General features: G+C 43.0%; 1 non-coding gene across 1 annotated transcript; it reads right to left on the bottom strand.

Moving 5' to 3' along the window:
• Positions 1-12072: 12072 nt before the first annotated feature.
• On the bottom strand, positions 12073-12233 carry LOC132140123 (U1 spliceosomal RNA). Its single transcript, XR_009433717.1, has one exon. It is a non-coding gene; the product is annotated as a U1 spliceosomal RNA (small nuclear RNA).
• Between the last annotated feature and the right edge of the window lie 6336 nt (positions 12234-18569).

Genomic DNA, 18569 nt, shown 5'->3' with positions numbered 1-18569 from the left:
GGGTCAAAACTATTTTCACTCAGAAATTGCTATTAAATTTCACAATTAAACACAAAGAAACAGCAAGTAACAAGTTTAATTAAATGTAAAATTCTGAAGTAGAATAACTGACCAATTAATTAATTAATTACATTTTCTGCTAAAAGTATGAAAAAGATTTCTTTACAGTGTACTAAACATACTATAATTAAAATATTTATAAATGTAAAAAGTTTTGTTTGTGTGTGTGTGTGTGTGTGTGTGTGTGTGTGTGTGTGTGTGCGTGTGTGTGTGTGTGTGTGTGTGTGTGTGCAGTATGTTGTAGTTACAGGCATCTTCCAGCAGGGGCTATTGGGTCATGCTAACCAGCCAAACCTTAGTCTCAGCCTCAAATGTCATGCCCACGGACCATTGGCTAAACGTCTGATGGATATATGACACAAAAGTAGAAACAATTCAGGAGTCTCGAAGTCGTCATTGGATTGGTTGAATTCTACAGGATTTCTGTGAGACTTGTGTGTCGTGTTCTTTAACATTCAGTCTGGAAACAAAGATACCAGTGCGCCAAACCCCCTCACGAAAGAAGAAAGCCACCGTGTTTACAACTGTGACGACTAGTGCTTATCTGGATCAACAAAACATTGGGTTTTCAAAAGTATGTGAAATATATAAAGTTTGTGGTTTATAATTTTACACACCGGTCCGGGCAACATTTCCACACTTCGAAACATGATGCTGAACAAAACAAACTTGAATGTCTACCATGATGGTCAAACGGCCTCATGGGTGGGCCTTGGCCAATGTAAGTTGCTATGAATTCTGAAAGTCTGAAGGTCTGGCTAAGCAAGACTAGCAAAACCTTGACCTCATGTGTTTTATGATGTACAGTATATTTGGTGACAGTGGTTCCTCTTTACCCTTTCAAAAGAGGGCCCCACTCTTCCAAATTTTCTCACTACTCCTTCTACTTTTTTTGCTCATTCTCTCATGTTGCCCCTCGTTCTATTTATCTAATTATTGGTCAATCCCAGTCAACTCCCCTCCAGCCCACTCTCCTCCCTCTACTCTGTCTGTCTGCGAATCTATATGAAGAGAGTTTGAGTTTGTGTCTTAGGTTTCTTAGAGGGGAAACACAAGCTGATAGAAGAAAGAAGCACTAAGGACAACTGAGGATGGAGGAATATTCAAGTTTTTTCTTAAATGAATGTATGCATGCAACTCTCGTATATTGAATGAAACTTTATTGCTGCATGCAAACTCAGAGAATTGTTTCTGCATTACACAAAATATGTGTATCTGCATGTGTGCTTGTTATATCACATACTTTATTATGCTTACCTTTGAACGCTGAACTTCTGAACTTCCCTTGAAGTTCTTCCCTGTAGCATGTGGCTCTGATTTGGATTATTTGCTAGACTTGTTTTCGTTCGCTCGGCTCTTTTGAAGTTGTTTCTGTTTCAGGCCATTGCGCAGAATAATGGGTTCTTCTGCACTTCACTCACTTTTATTGCTGCTTTTCACCACCTTCTTCCTTGTTCTTTCTGGAATGGACTCTTGTTATGATGAGGAGGGCGTAAATCAAACAATTGCAAAAGATGAGTATTCCAAAAAAGTTGGGACACTGTACAAATTGTGAATAAAAACAATGCAATGATGTGGAAGTTTCAAATTTCAATATTTTATTCAGAATACAACATAGATGACATATCAATGTTTAAACTGAGAAAATGTATAATTTTAAGGGAAAAATAAGTTGATTTTAAACTTTGTGGCATCAACAGATCTCACAAAAGTTTGGACAAGGCCATGTTTTCTATGGTGAAAGATCTGGTTGTTGTTGTAGAATTTGGATATACAGAGTATAACAAGATGTGTAAACCTCCCATGCCACACATACACACTCATGCAACCCCATCAGAGATGCAGGCTTCTGAACTGAGCGCTGATAACAACTTGGGTTGTGCACTTTGCCACAGTCCATTTTAAATGAGCCTTGGCCCAGAGAAAATGCCTGAGCTTGTGGATCATGTTTAGATATGGCTTCTTTTTTGACCTATAGAGTTTTAGCTGGTAACGGTGAAAGGCATGGTGGATTGTGTTCATCAACAGTGTTTTCTGGAAGTATTCCTGAGCCCATGTTGTGATTTCCATTACAGTAGCATTCCTGTATGTGATGCAGTGCCGTCTAAGGGCCTAAAGATCACGGGCATCCAGTATGGTTTTCCGGCCTTGACCCTTACACACAGAGATTGTTCCAGATTCTCTGAATCTTTGGATGATATTATAAACTTTAGATGATGATAACTTCAAACTCTTTGCAATTTTTCTCTGAGAAACTCATTTCTGATATTGTTCCACTATTTTTCGCCGCAGCATTGGGGGAATTGGTGATCCTCTGCCCACCTTGACTTCTGAGAGACACTGCCACTCTGAGACGCTTTTTTTATACCCAATCATGTTGCCAATTGACCTAATAAGTTGCAAATTGGTCCTCCAGCTGCTCCTTATATGTACATTTAACTTTTCCAGCCTCTTATTGCTACCTGTCCCAACTTTTTTGGGATGTGTAGAGCTCATGAAATCCAAAATGAGCCAATATTTGGCATGGCATTTCAAAATGTCTCACTTTCAACATTTGATATGTTATCTATATTCTGTTGTGAATAAAATAAGTTTATGAGATCTGTAAATTATTCCATTCCTTTTTTACTCACAATTTGTACAGTGTTCCAACTTTGTTGGAATCGGGTTTGTACCTATTTGTGCAAAATTGGTGAAATGATTGCTAAATATTTATAACCACTACTAATATTTCATTTGACTAAGACACATTTTTTGAGACAAATAAAAAGCTATCTGGATAGACTATTAGCATTAAACACCTTAATATGTTTCAACTGTTCTCCTCCTACAGTTTGTCTGCAGTGGTAAACTTGTATCTGAATGTCGTGAGCCGTCCAAATGCATATTGTGCTTTATTTTACTAAACCTGCATGTAGGGCTACATGTTTTACTATAGTGAACATTCAACTAAGCATTCTGTACTGTTTAAAATGTATGCTAACTCAACAGCAACTAAGCAGCAAGAGCCTTGCTAGTCACAATGAGATTCCCAGCTGTGAATTTGATGCTGCCTGTAAATGTGAACACCTTAGAAATCTAATGTCATTTTGGTGGCCTTTAAGATTAGATGACTCTGATATCTCAGCTGGTTTCTTGTTCTATTACATTATTGCCCTGCAGGCTTTACGTTACAATATTTTCAATCACAGTAAGTCTCACATGTTTCTATGAATGTTACTATTTTTAAACAATATTTTTTTTATTTGCATTCTATAAGGTGAAAGTTTGCTTTTGGTTTACTTCTTTAAATCTCAGAGATTCAATGCAGTAGAATTGTGGTGTCTGTTTTTCCATATTGTCTCCTGTTGCAGATTTTTGCCTAAAAGAAATGTACAAGCGTCTGCAAATATGTAAATGCAATAACATATGAAGTTATAAAATCAGTGTGAAAACATTCACACAAACTGGATGGTCATTTTACATGTTTCAGGGTACAGATGGTTTCTTCCTGTCTTCCTGTCTGATGTGATTTGGTGATTCTCTTAGAAGCACATAGAAGAACAATGGGAGATGAAAGGACATTTTTTTATATTTCAACAGGCTAATCATGCATAAGACTGTAAGTTGTTGTGTTTGCTCTGATTCAAAGATGCCTTGCAGTTGGTTGTCTAGAAAAGGCCTTATCACATTTCAAAACCAAACAGATACCTCCTAGGGAGGCCGACACAGACAGATACACACATTGCAGAAAGAGTAATGGGGGTGGTACAGAAAACACTTTAGACACACACAAAAAGCAACAGACGTCCAGTGACAGTCAGGTCTTTCCAATACACACACATAAATATACACAAACAGACACATGCAGACTTCTGTTTCCTCATCTGTTTTCTGTTGTGGTTTTCATTCAGTGATGTTTAAATGTCCAGTATGAGATACAGATTTTTGCTGCAAAATACTTCAACTGAGCATTAAAGATTGTTGTATGGAAATCATACAGTCATTAAAATTGTTCAGACCAAGTACGCTTAGAAATGTCACATATGTAGACGCTGAGAAATAACAAGCATTTTCCGGTTGGTTTGCAAACTCAAGTTCAATTATTTTGTTACACTTTCATTTACAGAGTTTACCATCTTGTCTCCCCCAAACATTTATTTAAATCTTTAAAAAAAAGTTGTTCCAGTTTACCATGCGCAGACATGATTACTTTATAGTTTATTTATACTGTGTCTGGTGCAGATTCAGTAGAGTTCAGACACAAACACACCCACACATACAGATAAGTTTAGTCTAGTAATTGTTTGTTATTTGTTTTTCGGTAATACAGCTGTTGCACTATTTACTGGTGCCTTTCTGTGAAGGTACATATGAATACACGTTAAACCTCCGTGGGTGACAAACACATTATATGTATCTATGTAAATTTTCTAGTTATGGTACAGCTTAGTGATTTATTGTTTTGTTTCATCATCATGAGCTGGAGACTAACTCTTGTTTTCTTTTTCTTTTTCTCCTGCCTGTTTTTTTCCTCCATTTCCTTCTTCAATTGTTTTTCTTTTTTCCAGCCAAGATAATATTCTAACATGCTGAGATGAAATTATGCTTAAATGATTTCAACATGGCAACTGAAATGGAGTGGGTGAGCTTGTCTATGTAGTATATGACAGAAAGTATGATTTATAAAAAATATAGAAAAATAGAAAGGTTTAAAAAAGAAAGAAGAAAATTTATACTTCTTTCTGGTGGGGACTCTTTCTTCATATTACATAATTTTGTGAATAGGTGGTAACGAGTGACTTGTGTCTTAACAACCGAGACATTGATTCATTCACTGAATGTATTCATTGAAAATCTGATTAATTCATTAAGGAAATAAGTGACTGTCTGAATTTGGAATAGCATATTACACTTACTGTATCTTGATAAGAGAATGCTAAGAGTTTGCTTGTAAGCTAATTCGAACTTAATTGTTTTTAATAGTGAGCCATACTGAATGATTCAATGACTCGTTTTCAATAAACAACATTTACTCAAACGATTCGTTCAAAAACACTGATTCAAATGCCACTACTGTATTTTGGTTTGTTTTGGCTGGCAGAGCAAAACTAGACAAAGTGACTGCTAACATTGTATCTGAAAAGTAAGTTAATACTAACTTTTTGTTTATTCAATTGTGTAAAAGCAATATCACATGGGCACTCTCACTGTTTGTCTGTATATCGTGGTCGTGTTATTATTGCTTATGCAGTCAGTTTCCTGCTGTGGGCTTTATTAGTTGATAATGACCCAGTGTTCCTCTTCAGGAACTCGAGCTTCGTCGAAACGCTTTGGGGAATGCGTTTAGCGTGAGCGACTCTGAATATCATATCTAATCTGTCTTATATAAGAGCGTGACGTCACGGGCAGGGTGACGTAAGCGACCAGGAAGCTATAAAGGCATGAGCCGTGCAGCTGGCTTCAGCTTCGCGTATTTCAGCAAGCGCTCTGTGTGTCCATGTCTTGTCAGTCTTTTTTATTGTTGTTTGTCAGTATTAGCTCTTCAAAGCGTAAGCAATAGTCAAAGAGCAAAGCTAAGACGAGACATCTGAAAGGCGAATCCAGATCGCGTTTCAGATTGTGTGTTCATAACGAGTGGGAATACACGGTCTGTGCGCGGTCTGCCTGGGATCGAGGCATCTGTTCGGCTCTTGAGGGAGCCTTCACCTTCGAGTGGTACAAAACGAGCCAATGGTACACAAAGTACCTTGGTCTGCGGGATTTGCATCGCGAGCTCCGCCTCGCAGAGCGGGTATATAAGGAGCAAAGCGAGTAACTCGCATTCAAGTCTTCGCTGAGGCAGAAGGCAGGTATCTACCAAGGTGGTGATACATAAGAACTCTGAGGTACCCAGCCCGCAGGGTGGAAGTTTCAACGACAGAGCTGGCAAGGGGCTTGCCAAGGGAAAGACACATGCTGCGGAGAGACTTACTGTGGACATACACACGTGGGATTGCCAAGAAAGGGGAATCACAACACTTGGAGCCACCTAGTCCCACACAGGGCTGACCAAACGGCATGTACACAAGTGTTGGACATTAACAGTGATGGAGGAACCCAGGGTTCTGACTGAGGAACTCACCTGAGGGGAATAGCGCACGCATCCAGTCTGCGGAGTGGAATGGCGCAGCAAGTGGATTGACACCGAACAGGTCCTTACTGGCCCGAAGAGGCGAGTACCCGGGAGGACACAGGCTCTACACGGAGATTATAAAATCTCGCGAATGTGTTAGGTGTCGCCCAGCCCGCAGCTCTACAGATGTCTGCTAGCGAGGCGCCATGCGCCAGGACCCAGGAGTAAGCTACGCTCCTAGTTGAGTGAGCTCTCACCCCTAGGGGGCATGGCAGGTCTTGAGCCTGATAAGCCAGGACAATAGCATCCACTATCCAGTGGTATAACCTCTGCTTGGAGACAGCCTTTCCCTTCTGCTGGCCTCCGTAACAGACAAAGAGCTGGTCTGAGGTCCCAAGGCACTGAGTTCTGTCCACGTAGGTGCAGAGCGCACGTACTGGACAGAGCAGCGCCAGGGCTGGGTTTGCCTCCTCCAGGGGCAGCACTTGCAAGTTCACCACCTGATCCCTAAAAGGAGTGGTGGGAACTTTGGGCACGTACCCAGGCCGGGGTCTCAAGATAACGTGAGAGTTAGCCGGCCTGAATTCCAGGCACGCTTCGTCAACTGAAAATGCATGCAGGTCCCCGACCCTCTTCACCGAAGCCAAAGCCGTCAGGAGCGCAGTTTTCAAAGATAAAAACTTTAGCTCTACTGAAAGCAAGGGTTCGAAGGGAGCTCTCTGCATTGTTGATAGAACCACTGCGAGATCCCAAGAGGGGACTTGTTGAGGGCGAGGCGGATTGAGCCTCCTTGCTCCTCTCAGGAACCTGATGATCAGATCGTACCTCCCCAGAGACTTACCTTCAACAGGGTCAAGGTGAGCCGAAATGGCGGCCACATAGACCTTTAGGGTGGAAGGAGACAGCCTTCGTTCCAACCCCTCCTGAAGAAAGGAAAGCACTGACCCAATCGGACATTTCCAGGGGTCCTCACGCCGTGAAGAACACCAAGTGACGAAGAGGTTCCACTTCAAAGCATAGGCATGTCTGGTGGACATGGCTCTAGCTGAAGTGATGGTAGCTACCACCTGTTGTGGCAAGGTACCTAAACCTTCCGTGACCCGTCCAGAACCCACAAATGTAGGTTCCACAGATCAGGACGTGGGTGCCAGAGGGTGCCCCGTCTCTGAGAAAGGAGGTCCTTCCTCAGAGGAATTGGCCAGGGAGGGGCTGTCGCGAGGAGTACAAGTTCGGGGAACCAGGTTCGGCCGGGACAAAAAGGCGCAACCATGAGGACCTGCTCCTCGTCCTCCCTGATCTTGCACAACGTCTGCACGATTGAGCCTGCCTGGAATGTGAATGGCACGAAGTGACCTCAGATGCTTGTGACTCCACAAGAGGAGATGGCGAGCGAGTTGCGACATGCGGCGGGAGCGTAGACCACCCTGACGGTTGATGTATGCTACGGTCGCAGTATTGTCCGTGTGTACAAGAACGTGCTTGTCCTTCAGCAGGGCCCTGAAGCAGTGCAGAGCAAGACGTACTGCTAGCAACTCGAGGCAATTGACATGCCACTGATGTCGGGGTCCTGTCCAGGAGCCCGACGCAGCATGCCCATTGCACATGGCACCCCAGCCCGTGGCAGAGGCATCTGTTGACACAACAACATGTCTGGACACCGGTTCTAGGGGCACGCCGGCCCATAGAAATGAGGGGTCCAACCACGGGGTGAAGTTTCGGCGGCAGGCCGGAGTGATGGTAACTCGGAGCATGCCCTGTTGCCATGCCCATCTCGGGACTCGGTCATGAAGCCAGTGCTGAAGCGGTCTCATATGGAGTAACCCGAGCGGTATGACCGCCGCTGCGGATGCCATATGCCCCAGGAGCCTCTGAAACAATTTCAGTGGAACCGCTCTCTTGCCCTCGAATTGTCTCAAGCAATTCAGCAGTGACTGTGCGCGCTCGTTCGTAAGCTGCGCGAACATGGTGACCGAGTCTATTTCCATAACGAGAAAAGAGATCCTCCGCACAGGGGAGAGCTTGCTCTTTTCCCAGTTGACCTGAAGACCCAGTCGGGCGAGGTGTCTGAGCACCAGATCCCTGTGCTCACACAACCGCTCTCGAGAGTGAGCTAGGATCAGCCAGTCGTCGAGGTAGTTGAGGATACGGACACCTTGTTCCCTGAGAGGAGCCAGGGCTCCCTCCGCGACCTTCGTAAAGACGCGGGGAGACAGGGCCAACCCGAATGGGAGAACCTTGTACTGATATGCCTGCCCCTCGAAAGCAAACCGAAGAAACGGTCTGTGTCGAGGAAGAATTGAGACATGAAAGTACGCATCCTTCAGGTCGATTGCTGCAAACCAATCCATCGGACGAATGCATTCGAAAATGCGTTTGGGCGTTAGCATCTTGAACGGGAGTCTGTGCAGAGCTCGGTTCAAGGCACACAAGTCCAGAATTGGCCCGAACCCACCTGTCTTCTTGGGTACTATGAAGTAAGGCCTGTAAAAGCCGAACTTCATGACGGCTGGAGGGACCGACTCTATAGCGCCCTTTGCCAGCAGGGTCGCGACCTCCGTGCGCATGACAGGGGCATCTTGCCCACCATCGTCACGTAGACACCCCGAAACCTGGGGGGAAGCCGGGCGAACTGAATCGCGTAGCCGAGCCTGAGCGTCCGGATGAGCCAGCGGGAAGGCCTGGGGAGCTCTAGCCAGGCTCCCAGAAACCAAACCAGCGGGGTCAAGGGGACTACAGGCGTACCCACGGTGGGGCAGCGTGGTGGAGCAGACAGCCCCGGCATGGGAGGCATCGCGTCCCTTAGCGGGGGCGGAGTGCGGGCACTCGTCTGACTCCAAGTAGCAAAGAGGGCATGAGAAGTCGGAGCGTTCTCGGGCCGGCTTTGCCTGGAAACTGGCAAGGGGAGAGGGGAACGAGAGCGGCAAGGAAGCACGTCGACAACTGTCATTCATGGCCTCTTGGGACCCGGAGGTAGAGGAAACAGCTCTTTTAGTGAAGGTTTGGGTACCACCAGCCACAGGGCCAATGGCGGAACAAAAAGAAAACGAGAACAAAGGATTCTCCCCCGGCCCTCCTCCGGGGGAAGGAGTGGTCCTGCTACCATCTACTGACGAGCTGACGTCTCCAAATCTGGGTCGCCCGTCTCAGGAATGCCGCTTGGCCTGGCGTTTGGCAAGCTTAGGGGCAGAGATGGGTTGCGCCGCTCTTCTGCGGCCATTTCATCGCTTCGGCCGGGGTGAAGGCTGCTGCTGTGGCCAAGCAGGAGTGGAGGAGGCCGCAGGGGGGCGCCCTCGGCGACGAGCAGGCTGAGGCGGCTACGCCGGCGGCAGGGTGGAGGCAGCAGAGGGCCGCCAGGGCAGGATGTGTCTGATGGCCTCGGACTGCTTCTGGGCGGCAGAGAACTGCTGGGCAAAGCTCTCTACCGCGTCGCCGAAGAGGCCATCCTGGGAGACCGGGGAGTTGAGGAGCTGAGCCCGGTCAGGCTCCCTCATGTCTGCCAGGTTCAGCCATAGGTGGCGCTCCTGGACCACCAAAGTGGACATCACCTGACCCAAGGAACACGCAGTGACCTTCGTCGCCCGTAGAGCGAGGTCAGTAGCAGTGCGCGCCTCCTGCAAAACCCCTGGGTCAGCACTGCCCTCGTGCAGCTGCCGGAGCAGCTTGGCCTGATAGACCTGAAGTGAGGCCATGGCATGCAGGGCAGAAGCGGCCTGGCCCGCAGTTCTGTAAGCCTTGGCCACAAGCGTGGATGAGAACTTACAGGCCTTGGAGGGCAGCTTGGGACCACCACACCAAGCGGAGGCGCTCTGTGGACACAGTTGCATCGCAACAGAACACTCCACCGGGGGAATCCCAGCATACCCCTTGTCCGGGAAAGCACGGCCGTCAGCTCGGGATTTGACTCGGACAACGCTGGCACTCCCGAGGGAGGCAACGCAGCCGAATCCTCATCTCCCGAGGACTCAAGCCCGCCTTGTGATGCGGCGATCGACATATGGTCCTCTTCGCGAGCCCCGAATGAGATGTCAGGAGCCTGAGAGGGTCCAGCAAACTCATCCGGAAACTTGACTGGCTGCGGCGTATGTGAGGGGGGTGTGGCCCGAGGAGGTTGGCTCGTCGGGGAAGCCCACATGGTAACCCTCATATCACCCTGGCCACCAGCCGAAGTAGCCCTCTTACGAGAAAAAGAGCTAGAACGGGGTGTGGCAGAGGGGACTCTATACCTTTTAAGGTAATCGAGTCTCAATCTCAATGCCGAGATGGTCATGTCCCCGCAATGAGAACATGAGCCATCCACGAACGCAGTCTCAGCGTGCTGGAAGCCCAGACACGTGACACAGCGATCGTGACCGTCACGAGGAGCGATGTATCGACCGCACCCAGAAACACACGGGCGAAATGACATCTTTAAAAAGACGCAAATCGGCCCGTATCTCTTTTGTGAAAGGAAATTGCTCTTTCAGAGGTGTTGAAGCGCTCAGGGGAACGCGGGAGCTGTCGCAGGAAACCCAGACGAACCGCTGAATCGCGCCGTCACACCAACACCAGCTCTTGCTTGTAACACTCCGGTGATTGTAGCAAGCGATGTGCTCGGCTCCGAAGCGAAAGCTTGAATGCGAGTTGCTCGCGTTGCTCCTTATATACCCGCTCTGCGGGGCAGAGCTTGCGATGCAAATCCCGCAGACCAAGGTACTTTGTGTACCATTGGCTAGTTTTGTACCACTCGAAGGTGATTGGGCTCTCGGGCGAACGTGACGGACTGAAAGGGAACTAGGGTTACATACGTAACCTAGAGAAAATTTTCTTGCAGCAACACTAGTGGTAAGCATATTGGTTTTAAAGAAATGGTAACAAATTGCAAAATACATCAGAACAACAGTAGATTTTTTGTTGACTAAATATTAGTGGATTTAAACAAAATAACTGCGTGTTATTTGTGACAGTTATATCTTTTGCATGCACTGGTTGCTGGAGAACTCCCTCTGGAGCAGCCCAGGGTTAAAGACTTCTCAGGCTCTCTTCAGTTAATTTGGACAATTATATCCAAGAAGCAATTAAACTGACAAAGTACCACCAATTATGCCATTTTCTCAAGGCACAAACTCCACGAGTTCTAGACAGACACATAAGAAAACTACTTTCTGCTCTGGATATAGTGGCCTTATCCTCTTATTTGTCCTTAATTTTGTTTTGGTTTAATCTTCCACCTGCTCACTCACAATTTGGCTCATCACCACTGATATGATAAAAATTAAGGGATGTAGATGTAAATCCTTAATGGCCCAGACTTTAATTATCCGACTACATTAATAACGGAGGTACTGAATTTTGTGGGACCTGTCCATAAAAACTGTAATGTAACATTAATGTTATTGTTGTTTTACCAAAGCAAAAGGCCTTTGAGATCACATATATCCGTTTGAAGTTCTACACCAGCCGACCAGAGAGCTTCGCCATCTACAAGCGTACCGAGGAGAATAGACCATGGCAACCGTACCAATATTACAGTGCTTCCTATTGCAAGATGTACAGGAGGGACAAAAAGGGCTAAGTTCGAAAGGATGGCACTCTGCACGGATGAATTTAGTGACATCTCACCACTAACTGGTGGAAATGTGGCCTTCTCCACACTGAGTGACAAAGTGACATGACATTCAGCCAAGTATGGTGATCCATACTCAGAATTCATGCTCTGCATTTAACCCATCCAAAGTGCATACACACAGCAGTGAACACACACTAAATATGAACTCACACCCCGAGCAGTGGGCAGCCATATATGCTGCGGTGCCCGGGGAACAGTTGGGGGTTCGGTGCCTTGTTCAAGGGCACCTCAGTCATGGTATTGCCAGCCCAAGATTTGAACCCACAACCCTAGGGTTAGGAGTCAAACTCTCTAACCGCTAGGCCACGACTTCCCCAGACCTCGAACACAGTCCCCCAATACCATAAATTATGCCGTTGAGATTCCCACATTTGGGGAATTCACAGGGGTCAGCATGGCCGGAGTGCAATGGACAAGCCTCGCTCTGGGTGAACCGCCTTCTTGATCATGGTGTCTCCCCTGCCAGGTAAGTATTGGAGGGGTGATTCAGCACCTACAACTTCTACCAGAGTCCTGTGTTACAGGTATATCGTGTTATTTTATGAGAGTTTGGCTGTCTTGTAATCCAATACTATGGTTTATATTCAACCCTTCTGGATACATCTTTTAGCTTGCCAAATATAAACATGAACCATTTCTAATGTAAACCCGAGTCATTTACAGTGTGTATGTGTGCAAAATATTTATCTTTATGGCTTGTTAACAGTAACTTGCTGTTTTAGTTAGCAGCTCCTTTCCATTGCCTTTGGATATGTAGATGGGTGTGCTTTGTTGTTCCAGAGGAAAGCTTTAAGGGAAACATCCTTCATTGTGAAGCTTCTCTAACTTTCTAACTTTCATAGCAGAATCTCATGGCTAAACATGAGTTTACTCAGCAAGCCGTGCTACTAAATACAGCCTGCAAAATTTCCCAAAGGTTTCTAGGGAGCTTTTTCTACACAGTGATGCAGTCACAGCCGCCAGATGAAGTTCAGAAAATTACAGGTGACAGGCAACTGCCAGAGCTCTTTAAACTATTAGATACAATATATCAATACACATTTCTGCAACTATGGACATTTGGTCTTCAGGAAAATAAACACTTGTTTCATTTAGTTTATTAGTTTAGCATACTAGTTTATTTGTCTACTAGCTATATCAAATGATGTATACATATACTTGACAGAAAATTTATTTCAATTATATCATTTTCACCGTATCACTTCGAATATTTTTCAGATGATGTTTTGTGATTACTAGATTTATGTGGTGGAAATCACTTTTTTTTCAGAATGAAATGAAACTTCTTTTTTATCTTGCTAAAGGTATTTGTCTACTTACTACAAAAAAATAACAATCGTGATGGGAAAATATCACACAATAATTTCTTCTTCTTATACAGAAAATATGTAAATCATTTTGTACAAAATAAATATTGTTCTTCACTCTGTTAATCATTTCTATTAAAAAAAGGATTTTATAGACCCTAGTTAAATCAAGATATTGTACATAAAAGCCATTTGACAATCATTTAAAAATTAGATTACGTTGAAGAAATGCTAAAATGTTTACGATATTTCACAAGTTTTAATGTGTCCGAGAGAGAGAGAGAGAGAGAGAGAGAGAGAGAGAGAGAGAGAGAGAGAAATTCTGGCTGGAACATTAAAGTGTCCAAAGTTGAAGAATGCCCATATATTGAAGTAGGTACAGCCTAAATCAAACCAGGTTTGACAGGATATTAGATGATCAGTATTTGCAAAAAGAGCACTCAGAATGGGAGCTCACCACCTCCATGTCTATTTTTGTAACAAGAAAATTGATAGAAAGAAAATAAAGTGTTCTCGCTAACAAAAGGGTTTTATACTGATTGAAACTGATGTGCATGTGTCCCATAAGGTGTTAGAATGCAGCTTTCTAAAAAAATATATATTGTGGAAATAATTAAATTGCATTTACATTTAGATTTACATTTAGTAATTTAGCAGATGCTTTTATCTCCAGGAAGCCCCGCCAGGAGAGCATTACAATAGTCCAGTCTGGAGTTCTGTCTTCATAAGGTTAAGCTGAAGGTGATGGCCATTCATCCAGCTAGAAATGTCACTCAGACAGGCTGAAATGCGAGCAGCTATCGTCGGGTCATCTTGTTGAAATGAGAAGTAGAGTTGGGTGTCATCAGCATAGCAGTGATAAGAAAAGCCATGCTTCTGAATGACAGATCCTAATGACGTCATGTATATGGAGAAGAGATGCGGTCCAAGTACTGAGCCTTGAGGAACCCCAGTAGCAAGGTGTTGTGACTTAGAAACATCACCCCTCCAAGACACACTGAAGGATCTGTCAGAGAGGTAGGACTTAACCCACAGGAGTGCGGTTCCAGAGATGACCATCTTTCTGAGGGTGGACAGGAGAATCTGGTGATTAACGGTATCAAAATCAGCAAACAGGTCCAGTAAGGTGAGTACTGAGGATTTTGAAGCTGCTCTTGCTAGTCGCAGGGCTTCAGTAACCGAGAGCAGAGCAGTCTCAGTTGAGTGGCCACTTTTGAAGCCAGATTGGTTGCTGTCCAGGAGGTTGTTCTGTACAAGGAACGTAGAAAGCTGGTTGAACACAGTTCGCTCAAGTGTCTTTGCAATGAATGGAAGAAGGGATACCGGTCTGTAGTTTTCAAGAAGCGCTGGATTTAGAGATGGTTTCTTGAGGAGTGGGCTTACCCAAGCCTGCTTAAATGCTGAGGGAAATGTTCCAGAGTGAAGAGAGGAGTTGATAACATGAGTAAGCGAAGGAATGACTGAAGAAGAGATTGCTTGAAGGAGGTGAGTGGGGATCGGATCAAGTGGACAAGTAGTAGGATGATTGGAAAGGAGAAGTTTGGAAACGTCTATCTCTGAGAGTGGGGAGAAGGAGGAGAAAGAGTGTCCGTCGGTCATTGTAAAGTTGTCCTCAGTCTGCGGTGTGGAGAATTGGTCACTGATGGTTCTTGTCTTATTTGCGAAGAAAACTGCAAAGTCGTCCACTGTAAGAGTCGATGGAGGAGGTGGTGGAGGCGATTAAGAAGAGAAGAGAAAGTTTTGAAGAGTGTCCGAGAATCACAACTGCTGTTAATTTTGTTGTGGTAGTAGGATGTTTTAGCCATGAAGACATTTGCAGAGATGCATGATTAATATAAGATTAAAAACGAAGATGTTACAACAGTGCAATAAAGAAAATTACTGAAAAGGATAAGGTTTTTAGCCTCTGATTTCTGATTTGTGCATTTTGATATGATGCAGCAAAGTTTGAATCACTTGTTTTCATTTGTCCCATAATGAATATATATATATAGAAAAAGGATGTTTAAGGGGTAAATGAGGTCCTTGACATTTAGTGGTTGATCAGGCATAAAGATGTTTGGACCTACTGAGGTTTGTTGTGGAGTTTTGAACAGGCCCATTTTAGGTAAAAGCTTTTCACTTTCAACATCTTCATCATCCTCTTTTCTATCACTGTTTCAAAGAAAAACAGCTATCCCATCTGTTTAGAAAAGCAAGAGCCACTAAAGGAGGACAAGAGAGGGGGCAACAAAAAATAAGGAATGTAATTTTATTTAAGAGCAGAGATAACAGTTTGGCTTGTTGTGATTGCGGCTTGTGGTGTGGTGTGTGAAATAGAATCTCCCTATCACACAGATGGGAGATGAATTGGGTTTTTAAAAGGAGTATGTAAGGGGAATCCAGTGGCCCCACAAAGACAGAGATGGAACTGGAAGAGAGTGCTAGAGTTGAAGTAGTCAAGCTGCTGAGCTGAGAGCAATCTAGTAATCAGCATATGTGTATAAACATACACAGTGTGTTTTCCCCTATGGACCTGGCTCTTACAGGCTAAGCATTTACATTTATGTTTTTGCAGACACTTCTTTTTTTTTTTTTTTTTTTTTTTTAATCCAGGTCAATTCATCAAAGAGCCAGTAATATTTTTAATATACAATGTCAGGTTTATTAGACAACTCGATTATGACGCAAGCTATAGAAGGTTTTTTATTTATTTATTATTTATTTATTTTGCATGTGTGTCTATATGTGCATTGGTTTTAAGCATTTGGGATGGTAAAGTGCTTGCAGAAGAGATGTTTCGGTAACACTTTATTTTAATGTGCCTTTTTCACTTTACATGTACTTACTATTATAATAACAATTAATTATGCATAATTACATGCAAGTAACCCTAAGCCAAACCCTAATCATATAGTAAGTACATGTAGTTAATTAATATTACTCTGTACTTAAAAGTATAACTGTAACAAGGACACTTTAAAATAAGGTGTAACCGATGTTTCTTCAGATGCTAATTAAAAGATGTGATAGTCTCTGCAGTTTAGGTGGAGTTGGCTGCTCATTCTACCAGACAGGAACAGGGTAAAGGTTTGGAGAGTGACTTTTGCCTTGTTGTTCGTTCCATTACCTGAGCTGGTGGGAGGGAATATATATGTCTAGGAGTGAATTAGGGTAGGGAGGTGCTGTTTCAGTGGCAGTCCTGAAAGCCAGGGTCAAAACCTAAAATTCAATTCTAGCTGCAACATTAAGCCTGTGAGGCTTGTTTTTGTTCGACCTATTTATAATGACTAATAGCTCAGAATCTATTTCTCACACATGCATCTGTATTGCTCCTCATAATGGGCTCCCTGCAGGTGGAAATGGATTGTCTTGCAGACAGAAGAAAAACTAAGATTCTCCAATTACCCAAATGTCACCCTGTTGCTAGCCTGGTTATTTTAATTAATTTCCTTTGATTGATGTGGAAATAAATGAAAGCTAAAAATAATCACTTATGAGAAATGTAAAATGTCTGGTTTAATTAAAACACAAGATCTACTCTACTCTTTAATAATGAATATGTTTTCCCTAATACAACGTTTTTTTGTTTTGTTTTTTTTTTGGTTCACCAGCTGAAAAAAATAATGATAATTAAAAAAAAGCAAGTAATTCAAACAAAATCTTTGCTCTGTGCTGTTACTATTAGAGTTGTGGTGTGGGCTGCTCTCTTATAGTTATTAGAGCTATTTTTAAAACTTTATGGTTATAGTTTTTTGTTCTTGGTGTGAACATGCCTCTAAACTTGATTTAAAAAAAATTGGATCACATTGCATTCTAGGGTTGTGCAAAACACAGATTTGAAGAATCATTTCCCTTTTCAATTCTTATGTTGAAATTTGAGTTGAATTGCCCACACTTTTTGAAGTTGAGGTTTGAGTTGCAGTTCAGTTTAATGTAATACAAATTGTAGCTTTTCATACATACAAATCATGACCGATGAATTACAAAAACTTCATAGTATCATGGCATGATCTAATTCAAGGTTTTGCATGTATAAACACTTTATTCTTTACTGTTTCTTCTCTGCCCTACACTACCACACACACACACAGAGACACACACACACACACACACACATAATTTAGCTGGGTTTTCAAAGGCAGGTCACAAATGCCAATGTGAGAAATAAGAGGCAGGGAGAGCTGTGTGTGTGTGTGTGTGTGTGTGTGTGTGTGTGTGTGTGTGTGTGTGTGTGTGTGTGTGTGTATGTGTGTGTGTGTGATGGAGAAATATTAACAATGAGAGAATGAGAAAAAAGGATAAGAGTGCTCCAAGTGGATACAGACAAAACTAAAAAAAAAAGTTTTTGTTCCCTCATCAAGATTTGTCACTACTTCCATGTAATCTGGATTGTGTATTGATAAAGAGTTGTTTATAATCAGCATGTTGATGAACGCCTCACTGAGCTGAAATCTATGGGCAACTGGGCCATTAAGGAAAGCTTAGCTATTAAAAAACTGACAGAGGTTTTGAAAGCTAAAAACAATCAATCATCAAAAAAGTGACGGAGAGGGGAAATGGGAAGCGCGCTTTGCAATCATTCTTGTTAACGATCACAAAAATGCAGAACTGCACTGCCGCAAAACCTTCAGACGAGTTATGAAAGCTTGGGTAGTTACAGAAAATAATAGCTAAATCTGAATCCGGAGAGATACAGCAGAAAATATTTACAATACTTCCTGCTCAGATGCTTTCCAACAAATGGCAGTGTACAGATGAATTACATGTTTCACATTACCTTAATAAATCTATCTGCTAAAATGAGTTTTGATTTGTTTGGATTGTGATTCAAGAGGTTGCCTCTAATTTTGAATATAAAGAACACAAGCAAAGCCTTTGTTTATATTAACTTTTTATTTATTTATTTTTGGATAAGACCTAGGGTTTGTTTTAAAATTTCAATCTAGTTGTTATTTGACATTTTTCAATTTTACAAAGAAATCTGCAGCATTTTGTCCAAGCAATAATTCATTAATTAGTTCGACACCTTATCATTTATAATTTGTCTTAAATTTTATTTTGTTTAAAAAATCGTGGGGAAAAAAGAGTATAATCAAAAGAGTTCTTTTAATAGTCCACAGGTGACAATAAGCATAACCAAACACAAATCCAAATGAATAAACATCAATAGCTTCAAAGGAACATACGGGAACACGGACATAACAGAAACTTAATTGGGAGAACTGAAACAGGTGTGGAGCTAATTAATTAAAAACCATGGATCAAACAAGGAACACACACCAAAAAAAAACAGAAAAAACTAACCAAAAACAGGTCATACATGTGACAGCATATATATATATATATATATATATATATATATATATATGAAAACAGCAATCTCCAGAAGCAAGGAATTAACAATGGCACTGAGCTGAGGAACTTTTCCATGTGTGGTAGAAGTTTGTTGTTTCCTGTATTCACATTTTTCCCAAAAAATATAACTTAGTTAGCCTATCTTACATGAACCACACTCAGCACA

Source organism: Carassius carassius, chromosome 4 (genome assembly GCF_963082965.1).
Source record: "Carassius carassius chromosome 4, fCarCar2.1, whole genome shotgun sequence".
In the NCBI taxonomy this organism is placed as follows: domain Eukaryota; kingdom Metazoa; phylum Chordata; class Actinopteri; order Cypriniformes; family Cyprinidae; genus Carassius; species Carassius carassius.
This window is presented reverse-complemented; position numbering and strand designations above follow the sequence as displayed.